Genomic DNA, 15,425 nt, shown 5'->3' on the forward strand with positions numbered 1-15,425 from the left:
TTAGAGAGAAATTAATTGGCACGTTCTTTAACGAGTCTTTCATGCCGAGAACTCTGCTCTTGTGTTTGCTTAATTATGCATTTAAACGTTAATGACCAAACCTGTCATTATAAATGTTGCTGCACATGGAATATAACGCGGATAACATTTAAAAAATATTTTTTATCAGGTTACACACTGATTATTTATCACTCAGACCCTTTTCTCTACCTGTCCGGTGGTCGCGCATATCCTCCATGTTTGTAGTTATTTAACACTTTTTATGCGTGTTTGTAGTTCTAATCGAATCCTCGTTGTTGTGGGCAATATTAGCCATTAGAGTGTGCATTGATCGTTAAGTAGTAGACTGTTATGTATTAACGAGGCAAACCACCAACAAATGCCATCAAGCACACTTTACTCAGGTGAATACATGCGTCATCACAGAAATACATCACGTGACTTATATACTGGCTCCTAAACAAGGAACCAATGAAAACCAGACATAAACCAAGTAATCAAGTAATCACCATACACATTATCTCAATACACCACATCACCTTCCCCATTTAAATTAACACCACATTAACTTCATTAATAAAAACATTAATTTCTACTCAATCTCTGAAACGTTGTGGTACTTTAATAATCCGTTTAGAACGCCGCAGACCCACCGGACTTGCCAAGTATTCAGGTGGTTCAACTGATGATTCAGGCTCACATACAGCTGTTGATGTTCCATCTAACCCTGAATCTGGGCTGCCAGTTTCAGTCATCTCCTTTTCAGGCTTCTGAGTCGGTAATGAGCTACACAACTTTAATTGATCATCATAAGCCTCTGAGGAAGAATGACGTGGTCTCAATTGATCGCCATGTCGTCTGTACACCGTGGTCGATACTGGATCACACACCTTGTACGACACAGGTCCAGTCTGCTGTACCACCACTCCAGATAACCACTTTGGATCTCCTCCCACTGTGCTGCGCAAGAAAACAGCATCATCCACAGCAAAGGATCTTTCTTGAGCCTGATAATCATGTTGATTTTTTTGCAAATACTGTTTTCTGCGAACAGCTTCATGAATGTTTGGTTTTAAGAAATCCAATCTGGTGCGGACATGTCTTTTCAGAAATAAATCAGATGGTGACTGACCTGTAGTACAATTTGGGGTGGTACGATAGCGCAATAAAAACAAAGATATTTTATCATCAATGCACATTTGTTCATTCTTCAATTTTTTCATGCCCAGCTTAAATGTTTGGACATATCGCTCTGCCAATCCATTGGTGGCTGGATGTCTAGGTGCACTGGTAGTATGCAAAATGCCATTCTGCTTCACAAATCTTTGAAATTCATCAGAAGTAAAAGTAGTTGCATTATCAGTCACCATTTGTTCAGGTAATCCATATGCCGAAAACACTCTCTTCAATCTGGTAATTGTAGCTTGAGACGTAATTTGTGACATACGGAAAACTTCCAACCATTTGGAATAAGCATCCACTACGATCATGAACATATTACTCAGGAAAGGACCAACAAAATCTACATGCAACCGTCTCCAGCACTCACCCGGAAATTCCCATGGATGAAGAGGGACTTGAGTCGGCATTCGTTGTTCTTGCTGACAGATTTCACATTCTTTACAACTTCCTTCTACATCCATATCACTTTTTGGCCACCATACATATTTGCGTGCCAGGGCTTTTAACTCCATAAATGATGCTCAGTGCTTCCTTCTCAATCTGTGAATATTTCTTTTCAGCAGGGGACAATGTACGTGAAGCATAAGCAATAGGATGCTCCTCACCATTTGGCATTGTATGCTGCAACACTGCGCCAATTCCATAAGCTGAAGCATCACATGCTAAAGTCAGAGGTAACTGTGGATCATAGTGTACTAACACTTTATCACTGGTCAACAGTTCTTTACACTTATTGAAAGCACTTTGTTCTTTCTTCCCCCATTGCCAAACCACTTGCTCTTTTAACAGCCTATATAGTGGTGCCAACACAGTGCTCTGGTGTGGTACAAAACGTCCATAATAATTTACCAGGCCTAAAAAGGCTCGCAGCTCTTTCACATTTGAAGGTGCTGGTGCATCCTGAATAGCCCTCACCTTGTCCTTAGTTGGGTACACTCCTCTTGCATCTATCACGTGACCCAGATATTCGATTTGTGTCTGACCCCATTCACACTTACATTTCTTCACTCTTAATCCAGAGTCTTGTAGACGCTGCAGAACTTGACAGAGAGTTACTAGATGTTGTTCCTCATCTTTACCCACGATCAACAAATCATCCAAATATACAACAACTTTCAGATCCTTCATCAGTTGTTCCATTATCCGTTGAAAAATAGAAGGGGCCGAACTAATGCCGAATGCCAGACGATTATAGACATAAAGTCCCTTGTGTGTGTTAATTGTTGCATATTTCTTGGAGTCATCATCCAACAAGACCTGCTGATAAGCCTGAGCTAGATCAATCTTGGAGAATACCTTGCCTCCACTTAGAGTGGCTAAAATGTCCTCCATTCGTGGTAGAGGATACACTTCAGTGTTGGCAGCTTGATTGACAGTGACCTTATAGTCTCCACATAAACGAATTGTTGAATCTTTTTTAATTACAGGAACAACTGGAGCAGCCCACTCACTATACTTTACTGGAGATATAATGTTTGCCTTCTCCAATCGATCAATTTCCTTCTCCACCCGTTCTTTCATGGCAAAAGGTAGTGGACGACTTTTATAAAACTTTGGTGGCACATCTGGTTTCACTGAAATGGTAGCTTTAATATCCTTCAAAGTGCCCAACTCATTCTTGAAAACTTCATCATACTTTTCAAGCACCTCCTGGATAGACCTGGGCTGTCTCATTTGATTCACATATCGAATTTCTTTCCAATTCAATTTAATTTTGTGGAGCCAGTTCCTACCACACAAATTTGGTCCATTCCCTTCCACTACAATCAGCGGTAACTTATTTACTTGATCTTCATATTGCACAATAACAGTGAGTTGGCCCAAAACTGGAATGTTTCCACCTGTGTACGTCTTTAGCTTTACGTGAGTTCCCTCCAGTGGTAAATGAGCGAATGACTGCTTGTACATTTCTTGCGAAATAATGCTCACAGCAGCTCCTGTGTCGACTTCCATCAATAAATCTTGCTGATTCACAGTAAAATTCGCTCGGAATGTCTGTTTCTCACAATCACTTAACACCGAGAACATCTCCAGTTCTGGCTCTTCAGCATACATATAAGCTGTAACTTTATGCTTGTTCTGTGGCCCAGCAGATTTATTCACATGTGACTTCTCTTTAACTCTGCATGCTTTCTTTACATGACCCATCTTTCCACAATTATGGCATTTCGAATTTTTAAAATAACATTCCTGAGCACTATGATTTCTTCCTTTACAACGATAGCATGTATATCTTTGGTGGTGAGCAGTTTTTTCATTTACCTTATGCACAGTTGCCGCTGAATCCTCCGTTTTCCTCAGCTGAAGCGTGTCCCGGGCAGCTGTTTCCATGCTAAGAGCAATTTCAAATGCTCGTGCAAACGTAAGAGCGTCTTCAGAAAGCAATCTTCGTTGGCATGCTTCACTTTGAATTCCGCTTACAAAGCGATCACGTAAAGCTTCATCCAAACTTGCACCAACATTTCGACGCACACTGTTTAAGTTCAGCAACATACTGGGACACAGTTTCATGGGACTTTTGTACACAACGCTGAAATCGGAAGCGTTCAGCTATTATCAACGGCTTGGGCTCAAAATGGGCTTGTAGGATATCAACGATTTCTTTAAATGTTTTATCCTTCGGCTTTAGAGGTTGAACCAAATTCCGTAGCAATCCATAAGTGGAAGCTCCCATAGCACTAAGCAGCGTCGCCACTTGCTTCGCCTCATCTACATCATTAGCAATCATGAACAGTTCCACTCGTTCAATATATGCAGACCAGGATTCATTTTCTGGTTTATATTCATCCAGTCTTCCCATTTGTGCCATGTTCCTTCACATAATGTTTCCTCGTCGCCAATTTATGTTATGTATTAACGAGGCAAACCACCAACAAATGCCATCAAGCACACTTTACTCAGGTGAATACATGCGTCATCACAGAAATACATCACGTGACTTATATACTGGCTCCTAAACAAGGAACCAATGAAAACCAGACATAAACCAAGTAATCAAGTAATCACCATACACAGTAGGTGCGTTCGAGATGCACTACACTAGCCTGCCGCCGGCTGGCGAGAGCAGCCGCTTGCAGTCGGGGGAGGAGTAAAGAGACGGCAGTCAAGTCGGACACTTATAGAGGATGAAACTGTATTCCAAACATACAAAAAAAAAAGGAATAAAGAAAAAGAAGAAATGAAACTACATAAGATAAATAAATAAAAGAAAAACGTTTCCCTATCATTTATTCTATACAATCGTTTTGCTTTTTTTGTTGATCATATCAAGTAGGCTATGTGAGTTACTTTAATGTAATGCAATATGACGTTTATTATTCGCATCTTGGTTTTGTAGTTAGCTATAGGACATTTTTCAAATATAAGCAGTTTATTCAGTGTAGTGAAGCCTCTCACTGCATCCATAAAAAAAAACGGCCTCTGGTTGACCAGTTTTTTTCACCCAAACTTTACTCTTATACAATAAGAATATATTTACCATATTGCCTAATCTTCATTTTTATCAATAAAGTTTTGTTTGAATATTAGATATTCGATATAAAGATTGATTCCATACAGGAACTTATTTAAGAAAAAACACGCAGCACACGTCGTGCTTGTCGTCACATAATCTGACCAATGAGAATAAAGTGTGTCGTCATCAAGGCTTTCGCAGCCGATTTTAAGCAGCTGCAGGCCTGACCTCTGCGACTGCTCTCGTTTTGCTCTCACGGTACTTTGATGGCACACGTGATCGAAAGGCGGCTGCAGCGCCGATCAAAGTCGGACAAATGATCTTACCAGAATGCATTGTTTTGTAAGGCAGCAGCCGATTTCTTGCGGCGCCGCATGAAGTCGAACGCACCTATTATCTCAATACACCACATAGACCATCCGGGAATCTTTGGAATACTTTTTTAAACATACTACGATTTGGGACATACAATACTATTTAGGACGGACGCAGCTTGTCTGAACGCTAGTTGGTGCTCCAGTATAATCGGTCCGCCGAATCTCATCCAGTGAGAAACGTTCCGTGGTGCAAAACTAAGTGCGATTAAAATGCGTTAAAAAAATTTAACGCGTTATTTTTGTGTAATTAATTAATCTAAATTAACGCGTTAAAGTCCCGGCCCTATTTAAAATATATATTATGTTTAATAAAATATAATAAAATATATATTATGTGCCAGTGCAGTGTTGACAGAACCGGGCTAATATGGTCATACTTTCTGGTTCTAGTAAGAACTCTAGCTGCAGCATTTTGGACCAGCTGTAGTTTGTTTATTAAGTGTGCTGAACAACCACCCAATAAACCATTACAATAATCTATCCTTGAGGTTATGAATGGATAAATTAACAATTCTGCATTTGACATCGAGGGCATGCAGAAACGCTTATTCATGCAATTAACTCACTGGGCCTAGTGCACCTAAATGGCGGTCAAAGACTGCCCATACACTGGCATCTACGGTGTATGTAAATACCATTGGGGTTGGCTGTGCTGCAATCTGGCAGTGTGCGTTGCCCCAGTACACAGTGCAGTCACACAGATACAGTCCTTAAAAAGGTATATGTGTCTACTACATATATAACCTGTGCAGAGAACTCAATATGTCAATTACTCTTCGCCACTACTAGCACACTCACATCGGCAAATGTTGACCCCTTCAGTTTCGCAATTCCTCCAAACTGCTCTTTTGGCTCTAGGCCATGTCACTTGGGTACTCTTGCATCCATGCTTCTGGCTCGCCTAAGTGAAACTGCCTGAGGATTGTAAAAAGACACTAAAAAGCCTCACAATTATTTCTGGTAACCTGTCTAGACCTAATGTTCCAGAGCTTCTGGAGAAAGGGTCAAAGTTGTCTGAAGCTGAGTCAGTAAACTAAGGCCCGACGCAATTCTGTTTTTTATGTGCCAGGCACTCGTCATCGTTTTGCAATACCAGAGCAACAATTCTGCCAGCATTCTACTCCACAACCTTGGGGTTCATAGGGGCTGGGTGCTACTGAGGACACTCAATGTTTTTTGTTTTTTTTTATCTAATCAGTGGCATTTGCCAGGGGGTCCAAGATTGGTTTACAAGCACTGAAAATGATTTGACAATTTGAAAGATGCTTATTTTCATGCTCCATTTGCTCCTTACCACAGGAAATTCCTTTGATTCAGTTTCCAAAACCAGGCCTACCAATTCAAGGACTTACCATTCAGCCTGTCTCTGGTCCCTTGCGTCTTCACAGGGTGCATGATTGCAGCTCTACATCTGCTGTGGTCTAGAGAGATGCAAATCCTGCCATAATTACATAACTGGCTGCTGTGTGCACCTACAAAGCTACCAGCTGCCAATGACACTAGACTGCTTTTGGAACATGTACTGCGGTTAGGCCTTGCGATAAACGAGGCAAAGGGTTGTGTGAATCCAGTGAAAACAATTACTTACATTGGAGTGACACTGGATTGCCATGTAATGTCTGCCACCTTTTCACATGCCTGAGCGGACAGTATTCTGCAGCTCCTTGCTTGTTTCCAGCTGGGGGTGATCTTGCCATATAAGAAGTTGGTACAACTCTTGGGGATGCTGACCGCCGCCACTTCTGTGATTGCACTTGGCTTGTTCTACCTCAGCGGTGGAATAACAGTTTGCAGTTGACCCCTGCCAAACATCTTTATTAGCTGATATTTGCCTTGCGCACTTGTCTCCAGGCATTGACACAGTGGAAACGTCGTGAGTTTGTGATGTTAGGTGTTCCCCTAGAGGTGATTTCTTCTGGTTGAGAGGTGGTCACAAATGATGCTTCCCTCATCGGGTGGGGGGCATCAGGGAATCATAGGGGTGTTTGTGAACATTGGTCTCTAGCTCGGCTGAGGGACCACATCAATCTTCTGAAATTGCGGTTTTATTAGCCCTGCAGCTGTCTTGTCCTCATTCCTCATTCACCTGAACTACCAAACTGGAACGAGGTCCCTCAAGTCCCTGCATGTCACCCACAAGATACTCACTTGGTCTCTTACTCAACTAGCATCATCATTATTGCAACAGAGGTGAACACTCACTGTCGCTTTTGGTTTGTGAGAACAGAGACATTAAAGGAGTAGTTCACTTTCAGAACAAAAATGTACAGATAATGTTCTCACCCCCTTGTCATCCAAGATGTTCATGTCCTTCTTTCTTCAGTCGTAAAGAAATTATGTTTTTTGAGGACAACATTTCAGGATTTCTCTCCATATAATGGACTTCTATAGTGCCCTGAGTTTGAACTTCCAAAATGCAGTTAAAATGCAGCTTTAAAGGGCTCTAAATGATCCCAGCCGAGGAAGAATGGTCTTTTCTAGCGAAACGATTGGTTATTTTCTTAAAACAATTAAAATTTATATACTTTAATCTCTACCCAGAGTACACACAGACTAGCATTTGAGGTCAAAAAGTATATATATATATATATATATATATATATATATATATATATATATGTGTGTGTGTTTTTTTTTTTGTTTTTTTTTTGCTAGATAAGACCCTTCTTTCCTCAGCTCTGATCGTTTAGAGCCCTTTGAAGCTGCATTTTGGAAGTTCAAACTCCGGGGCACCATACACTGTTAAAAATCGGCCAAATTTTGACAGTAACATGCTGTTTTCCATTAAAACAGTGCATTCTGGGTATTATTTGTCAATTTCGAAAAAGTAGCCTGCTGCTATGTATCGTGAATTAACAGTGTTCAAAATCGACACTCAGAGACTGTGTTTAAAATCAAACTCTACACCCTCATTCACTATTCCCTACATGAGTTTACTACTATAGTCCACCTTACAGAGATAATGAAAACTAATGAGTGACTTCAGACACTGACGAACAGCAGCTGTTAATGAGCAGAATCACTGATTGACAGAGAAACAAGACAAACACAAGAACTGCAGGTCCTTCTCAAAAAATTAGCATATTGTGATAAAGTTCATTATTTTCTGTAATGTACTGATAAACATTAGACTTTCATATATTTTAGATTCATTACACACATTTGAAAGTAGTTCTAGCCTTTTATTGTTTTAATATTGATGATTTTGGCATACAGCTCATGAAAACCCAAAATTCCTATCTCAAAAAATTAGCATATTTCATCCGACCAATAAAAGAAAAGTGTTTTTAATACAAAAAAAGTCAACCTTCAAATAATTATGTTCAGTTATGCACTCAATACTTGGTCGGGAATCCTTTTGCAGAAATGACTGCTTCAATGCGGCGTGGCATGGAGGCAATCAGCCTGTGGCACTGCTGAGGTGTTATGGAGGACCAGGATGCTTCGATAGCGGCCTTAAGCTCATCCAGAGTGTTGGGTCTTGCGTCTCTCAACTTTCTCCCACAGATTCTCTATGGGGTTCAGGTCAGGAGAGTTGGCAGGCCAATTGAGCACAGTAATACCATGGTCAGTAAACCATTTACCAGTGGTTTTGGCACTGTGAGCAGGTGCCAGGTCGTGCTGAAAAATGAAATCTTCATCTCCATAAAGCTTTTCAGCAGATGGAAGCATGAAGTGCTCCAAAATCTCCTGATAGCTAGCTGCATTGACCCTGCCCTTGATAAAACACAGTGGACCAACACCAGCAGCTGACATGGCACCCCAGACCATCACTGACTGTGGGTACTTGACACTGGACTTCAGGCATTTTGGCATTTCCCTCTCCCCAGTCTTCCTCCAGACTCTGGCACCTTGATTTCCGAATGACATGCAAAATTTGCTTTCATCCGAAAAAAGTACTTTGGACCTCTGAGCAACAGTCCAGTGCTGCTTCTCTGTAGCCCAGGTCAGGCGCTTCTGCCGCTGTTTCTGGTTCAAAAGTGGCTTGACCTGGGGATGTTTCTACTCCAGACTCAGTTCACTGCTTCCGCAGGTCCCCCAAGGTCTGGAATCGGTCCTTCTCCTCAATCTTCCTCAGGGTCCGGTCACCTCTTCTCGTTGTGCAGCGTTTTCTGCCACACTTTTTCCTTCCCACAGACTTCCCACTGAGGTGCCTTGATACAGCACTCTGGGAACAGCCTATTCGTTCAGAAATTTCTTTCTGTGTCTTACCCTCTTGCTTGAGGGTGTCAATAATGGCCTTCTGGACAGCAGTCAGGTCGGCAGTAGTGATGGGAAGTTCGGTTCTTTTCCGCGAACCGGTTCTTTTGGACAGTTCGTTTCAAAGAACCGGTTCAAAAAACTGGTTCACCAGTTCTTTTACGCTATGACGTAATGACGTCATTAACGTAATTACTATCATCCCGCCCGCACCCATATACAGTTACATGCAGTAATCATATACGTTTTACAAGTCTTGATTTAATAAATTATAAGATAAATTAATTCTAATCATAAACACGATCCGCTTACTATGCACATGCACAATCCATAAAGATTTATTTGTTATAAACATACGTTTCACCAGATCCCCTCAAGTCCTCAGTTAACGCTCATAGCATTAGCACAGAGACAGTGGTAAAAAAAGAACTAACGTTAGTTCGGTTCAGATGGAGTCAGTCATAGCAGGAGCGTTTGTTTGGCAGCTGCACGAGTCACGCATGCGCACAGTATCAGCTCATCGATTCTCGAATCGGACGCGTCCGAAAGAAAGCGATTCTCGTTCAGTGTACTGGTGATCCGAAAGAAAGCGATTCTCGTTCAGTGTACCGGTGATCCGAAAGAAAGCGATTCTCGTTCAGTGTACTGATGATCCGACAACCGCTGCAACCGCTTCTTCAGTCGAGAATGAGATTCGGGAACTCACACAGAGAGTGACTGAAACGTGCCGCTTGGTTTGCTTGTGCAGTAGTTTGATTACGTCAATTTTATCATTATACCACCATGTTTAAAAGTTAAATAATTTTTTTAATAATAATTTTTGTTTGAACATGGTTCAAATTATAGTTGTGTATAGTTTCATTAAAACATTGTTTATTTAATACAAACACAATTTTTGCATGTCATCATACTTTTATTACAGTGCAGCTAATTCATAAATCACGTTTTCTTTTAATCAAACATCTAATTTATTATGGTACCACGGCACTTCCCTGACCAAGATCATAAAAACCCTTTTAGCCAATAACCTAACAGAATCCTTAAGTAAACTTTTAACAAAACGTTTAACAAAATAGACCAACTTGACTAACGTGCTTCAATTCATCCGCTTGAAAAATGACACGCATGCGCACAGTATCAGCTCATCGATTCTCAAATCGGACGCGTCCGAAAGAAACCGGTTCTCGTTCAGTGTACTGGTGATCCGAAAGAAAGCGATTCTCGTTCAGTGTACTGGTGATCCGACAACCGCTGCAACCGATTCATGACTCGAGAAGGACAACCGCTCTGGCAGCTGCTCATGCGCATCATCAGCTCTCTTTTCACAGCCGTTCAAAAACTGTTTGAGTAACTGAATAACTCGGGAAATTGATTTATTTTGAATCAGAGGGAGTGTCGGGCACGTTAAAAAGTAAAAACCTTTAAGTAATTTGTGGATTAGTGCTTACCAGAGACGCGAACCGTTTCAAACGATTCAGTTCGATTTGGTGAACTGGTTCAACCGGTTCACTAAGAAGATCCGGTTAAATAGAACGATTCGTTCGCGAACCGGACATCACTAGTCGGCAGTCTTACCCATGATTGCGGTTTTGAGTAATGAACCAGGCTGGGAGTTTTTAAAAGCCTCAGGAATCTTTTGCAGGTGTTTAGAGTTAATTAGTTGATTCAGATGATTAGGTTAATAGCTCGTTTAGAGAACCTTTTTATGATATGCTAATTTTTTGAGATAGGAATTTGGGGTTTTCATGAGCTGTATGCCAAAATCATCAATATTAAAACAATAAAAGGCTTGAACTACTTCAGTTGTGTGTAATGAATCTAAAATATATGAAAGTCTAATATTTATCAGTACATTACAGAAAATAATGAACTTTATCACAATATGCTAATTTTTTGAAAAGGACCTGTATATAACTGACTTCAGCCACAGCCTTAGATGAAATCAACTGAAAATTTAAACAACTCTTTACAACAACAACAGCTTTACCAACTTCACGCATTTCTAACCGGACAGATTTTATTTCTGTCAGATGTCTATAGAAGATCTTATTGAGAATGAACAGATGTTTAGATGATGATGTTTTGTTTTGTTTGATGATACCGTTGTGGAGATCAGTGTTTACTTTAATTTAATTGGCCTCCTGACTCTTGATATTTAAACATAGACATTTTTGATGTAACTGGGTTTTTATGATGCATTAGTTACAGTAATGCTGGTCAGTTGATGTTGGCTATTTTTAGTTGAGTATGAACATGACCTATAGTTGTTGTTTTTTCCACCAAGTGTGTTACAGCACACAACAAAATCCCCAGTGACACATATAGACACTGAAGCAGTGTTGAAGTTAACAAGATAATTAGGTGGTTAACAAAGTGATGATTGATCATTATTGAAGACACCTGATGTTAATAAGCAGAATCACCAAAGGAGAAAACCAAAAGTTTTAAGCAACCATTATAGTGGTCAGTGTTTGCATTAGTTAGGATCTTGACCCTTAAATCTTCAATATTAGGGTTTGTTTGACTGCTGTATTTGAGTTAAAACAGCCAGACATAAGCTCATGTCATCAGGTGCTGATTATGTTTTAACATATTCATTGTTTGACGTGAATCACCTAAGGTGCGTTCCATTCGACCGTAAGTGGACTGCGAAGTGGACTTCACAGGGTATTCCGCCATCTTAAGTGAGATTCCAAATCGAAGGGAGCGAACATGTTCAGTTCGAAGGGCACTGCGAACGGTATAGGGAATAAGGGAACATCGGTACTTCACTTCACAGGAAGTGGACGGGGAAAACTACCCAACTGTCATTGCGCACCGCGTCACCAGTTAGAACTATTGATGGAGCAGAGCCGTTTGAGTTTTTTAAAAGGCTCTGAAATGGAGCAGTTGCAATAAATGTTATTATTATACAAATTAGAATGTTTATGAATGGTTATGGCGATTCATGTCACATTTGCATATTGTATTTTATGAATGAAAGTAAAACTGGCGAGGTGAAGATCTGTCTTGTTTTATTTAATGTTACCACAGGATAGTTAAATATAGGCTTTTTATGGGAAAGAAAGTGCGCGAGATAAGACCACAAAAATCTGTTAATCTGTTAACGGTCTAAACATATACATTTGGACTATATTTTTTTAGATACATACGTTTATATGTATTTTATATGTATTTAAATTTGAAAGTAAAATAAATTACAATATTTATTTATGTTAAATCATAATCTGCGTGACCCTGCGGTTGATTGGCTTTGATGACGTTCCAGGGCATTCCAAATGAGCGATTATTGTCAGCGAAGTCCACTTCAACGGATATACCGTGCTAAAGGAGTAGGGAGCAGTGAACACTGCGTAGGGACCCTGTCGATCGGAACGCACCATTATTGTTCCGTATGGTCTTTATTTCCGAGCGTTTCTTCCCGAGTTTGTTTTCCCTGTGTTTTGATTCCTGGACTCCTCCCCGTGTTTGATTCTTGCTGCCAGCCCCGACCTTCTGTCTGTGTTTGACTACTCTTTGGATTATCCTCGTTATTGTTGATGTTTGCCGGTGATTGACCCTGTCTGTGTACCACGCCTTCTTAAATAAGCCTGCATTTGGATCCGAACGTCTGTCTCCAGACCTCCTTTGTTACAGGAGTAATGATGCTAAAATTCAGCTTTGAAATCACAGGAATAAGTTACATTTTAAAATATTTTCAATTAGATAAAATTATTTTTCATTGTAAAAAATAATGGTAATAATGATCAATATGAATTAACATTAAAATATAGATAGTATTTTAAAGGCATTTGAAGAGGAAAAAAAATTAAACTCACCCGAGTAAAAATATCTTCCCCAAAGATTTAAAAAAATTTTTTTTCAATTTGATTGTTTTTGCTGTACTTTGAGCAAAAGAGACTTTAAAAAAAAAAACATTAAAATTTTTCAAAACCTTTTGACTAGTTTGGTAGCGTAATAGAAAAGCAGTATTTTGTTTGTCTAACAAACAAGTGTTCACATTACATGCAGAATAAAGCCAATCCTCTAAAGAAGGTTAACGATGCCTTTATAATGTTATCTAATTATAAAATGAGAAACATGAGTGTGCAAGTATGCTTTAACATTCAAAACAAATAAAGAATTCAAAAATAGAAATAAGTAGTTTAATTACACAATCAAATGCTTACATTACACACAATAAAACCAGTTCTGAACTAATCAGCATTTTGCAGTACAGCCCCAAGAATCATTTACAATTCAAAGTCAAACCATATCTTTCTTACTCTGTGTTTCAGTTTGACTGGGTTTGTTTTAATTTGTTTAAAACCTCCTGAGTGAGTCTTTTGCTATACTTATTAATCTTATGATGACCCGGCATCCATCCAAGAAGAAAGCGGTGAAAGTCTGTCCAAGCGAAAGCGAACATGCTTCGCCATTCTTTCTCCAGCTCTGGAAAGCTGGCTTTCTCATCCAAGGATTTCCGTAGCTCTGTAAAATAGTGATCCAGAAGGCCAGGCACTCTCTTTTCACACTCTCTCTCATCCATACAGCTTCCTAAAAAGTAAATAACATCCTTCATCCCACAGCCTCCTCCAACATACTGAAAATCAACCGCTGCAATCTGCAAACCGTCTTTGGAGAAGCAGAAATTAGCTAGTTTCGCATCACCATGCAGAATTGTCTTAAAGCGGCAGTTGTTGAGGATGCTGTCTATTTCTGCAGCGGCTGCTTTGAGTTTTTGATCCAACATGGCTTCTAGTTCTTCAGGTCTTGTTTCTAAATGCCAATACGTGCCTATAGGCCAAAGTCCTTCTGGGGTGACGCTGAGAAAAAGCGCATGAAAGCTGGCAATCCAACTGAGGCAGGCTTTTATTTCAGCATCATTAACAAAGGTTTTTCTCACTGGGAATCCTGCAACATCAAGGTCCTCTAAAACAATCAACTGCTCATCACCAAATGACTGGACAGCAAGGCAAGCGGGAACTGACAGCGTTCATTGGTAGTGTAGTTTTGATACCAGTGGCTTTCTACTTGATATGATCGCACCTTGCGCTGGTGAGATATGTCTGTGTTCCAGCTGCCTAGATGTTTCTGGTTTTGGGGAAACATCACATGTTTGAGAACCACAGATGGACGGTCACATCCCTCCAAATGGACTCGTACTATTTCACCATAACCGCTCCACAAAGTCTGAATCTTTGCACCAATTTGGAGAGACTTTGCTCCACATGCTTTCAAAATGAGGTCTTCATGTTCCTGCTTCATTCTGGAGATTGAAATTAGCAGAAAATTTGGTTTGTGTTACACACACACACACACACACACACACACACACACACACACACACACACACACACACACACACACACACACACACATATATATATATACACTACCAGTCAAACGTTTTTAAACAGTAATTTTTTTAATGTTTTTTAAAGAATTTTATTTTGCTCAGCAAGTCCGCATTTATTTGATCCAAAATACAGCAGTAATATTTTGAAATATTGTTTATATATTTGAAATATTAAAAATGACTGCTTTCTATTTTAATATATTTTAAAATACATTTTCAGCATAATTACTCCTTCAGAAATCATTCCAATATGCTGATTTGCTGTTCAAGAAATTATTATTAACATTTTTATTATTATTTAATTATCAGTATTTAAAACAGTTGAGTAATTTTTTTTTCTTCAAGATTCTTTGATGAACAGAAAGATGCAAAGATCAACATTTATCTGACATAAAAAGCTTTTGTAACTTTATGCACTATACCATTCAAAAGCTTGGAGTCAGTATTTTGTTTTTCTTTTAGGAAAGAAAATACCTTTATTTAGCAAGGATGCATTAAATTGATCAAAAGTGATGATAAAGACATTTATAATGTTACAAAAGATTTCTATTTCAGATAAATGCTGTTATTCCGAACTTTCTATTCATCAAATAATACTTTAAATAATAATCAAATAATGTTTTCAACATAATAATAATATATATATATATATATATATATATATATATATTTTTTTTTTTTATTTATTTTTTTTTTTTACATAATAAATAAAACAGCAAATCAGAATATTAGAATGATTTCTGATTCTGAAGGATGATGTGACTAAGTAATGATGCTAAAAATTCAGCTTTGAAATCACAGGAATAGCTAAATTACATTTTAAAATATATTCAAATAGAAAACAGTTATTTTAAATAATAAAAATATTTCAAAA

The sequence above is a fragment of the Garra rufa genome, chromosome 14 (genome assembly GCF_049309525.1).
Source record: "Garra rufa chromosome 14, GarRuf1.0, whole genome shotgun sequence".
Classification (NCBI taxonomy): domain Eukaryota; kingdom Metazoa; phylum Chordata; class Actinopteri; order Cypriniformes; family Cyprinidae; genus Garra; species Garra rufa.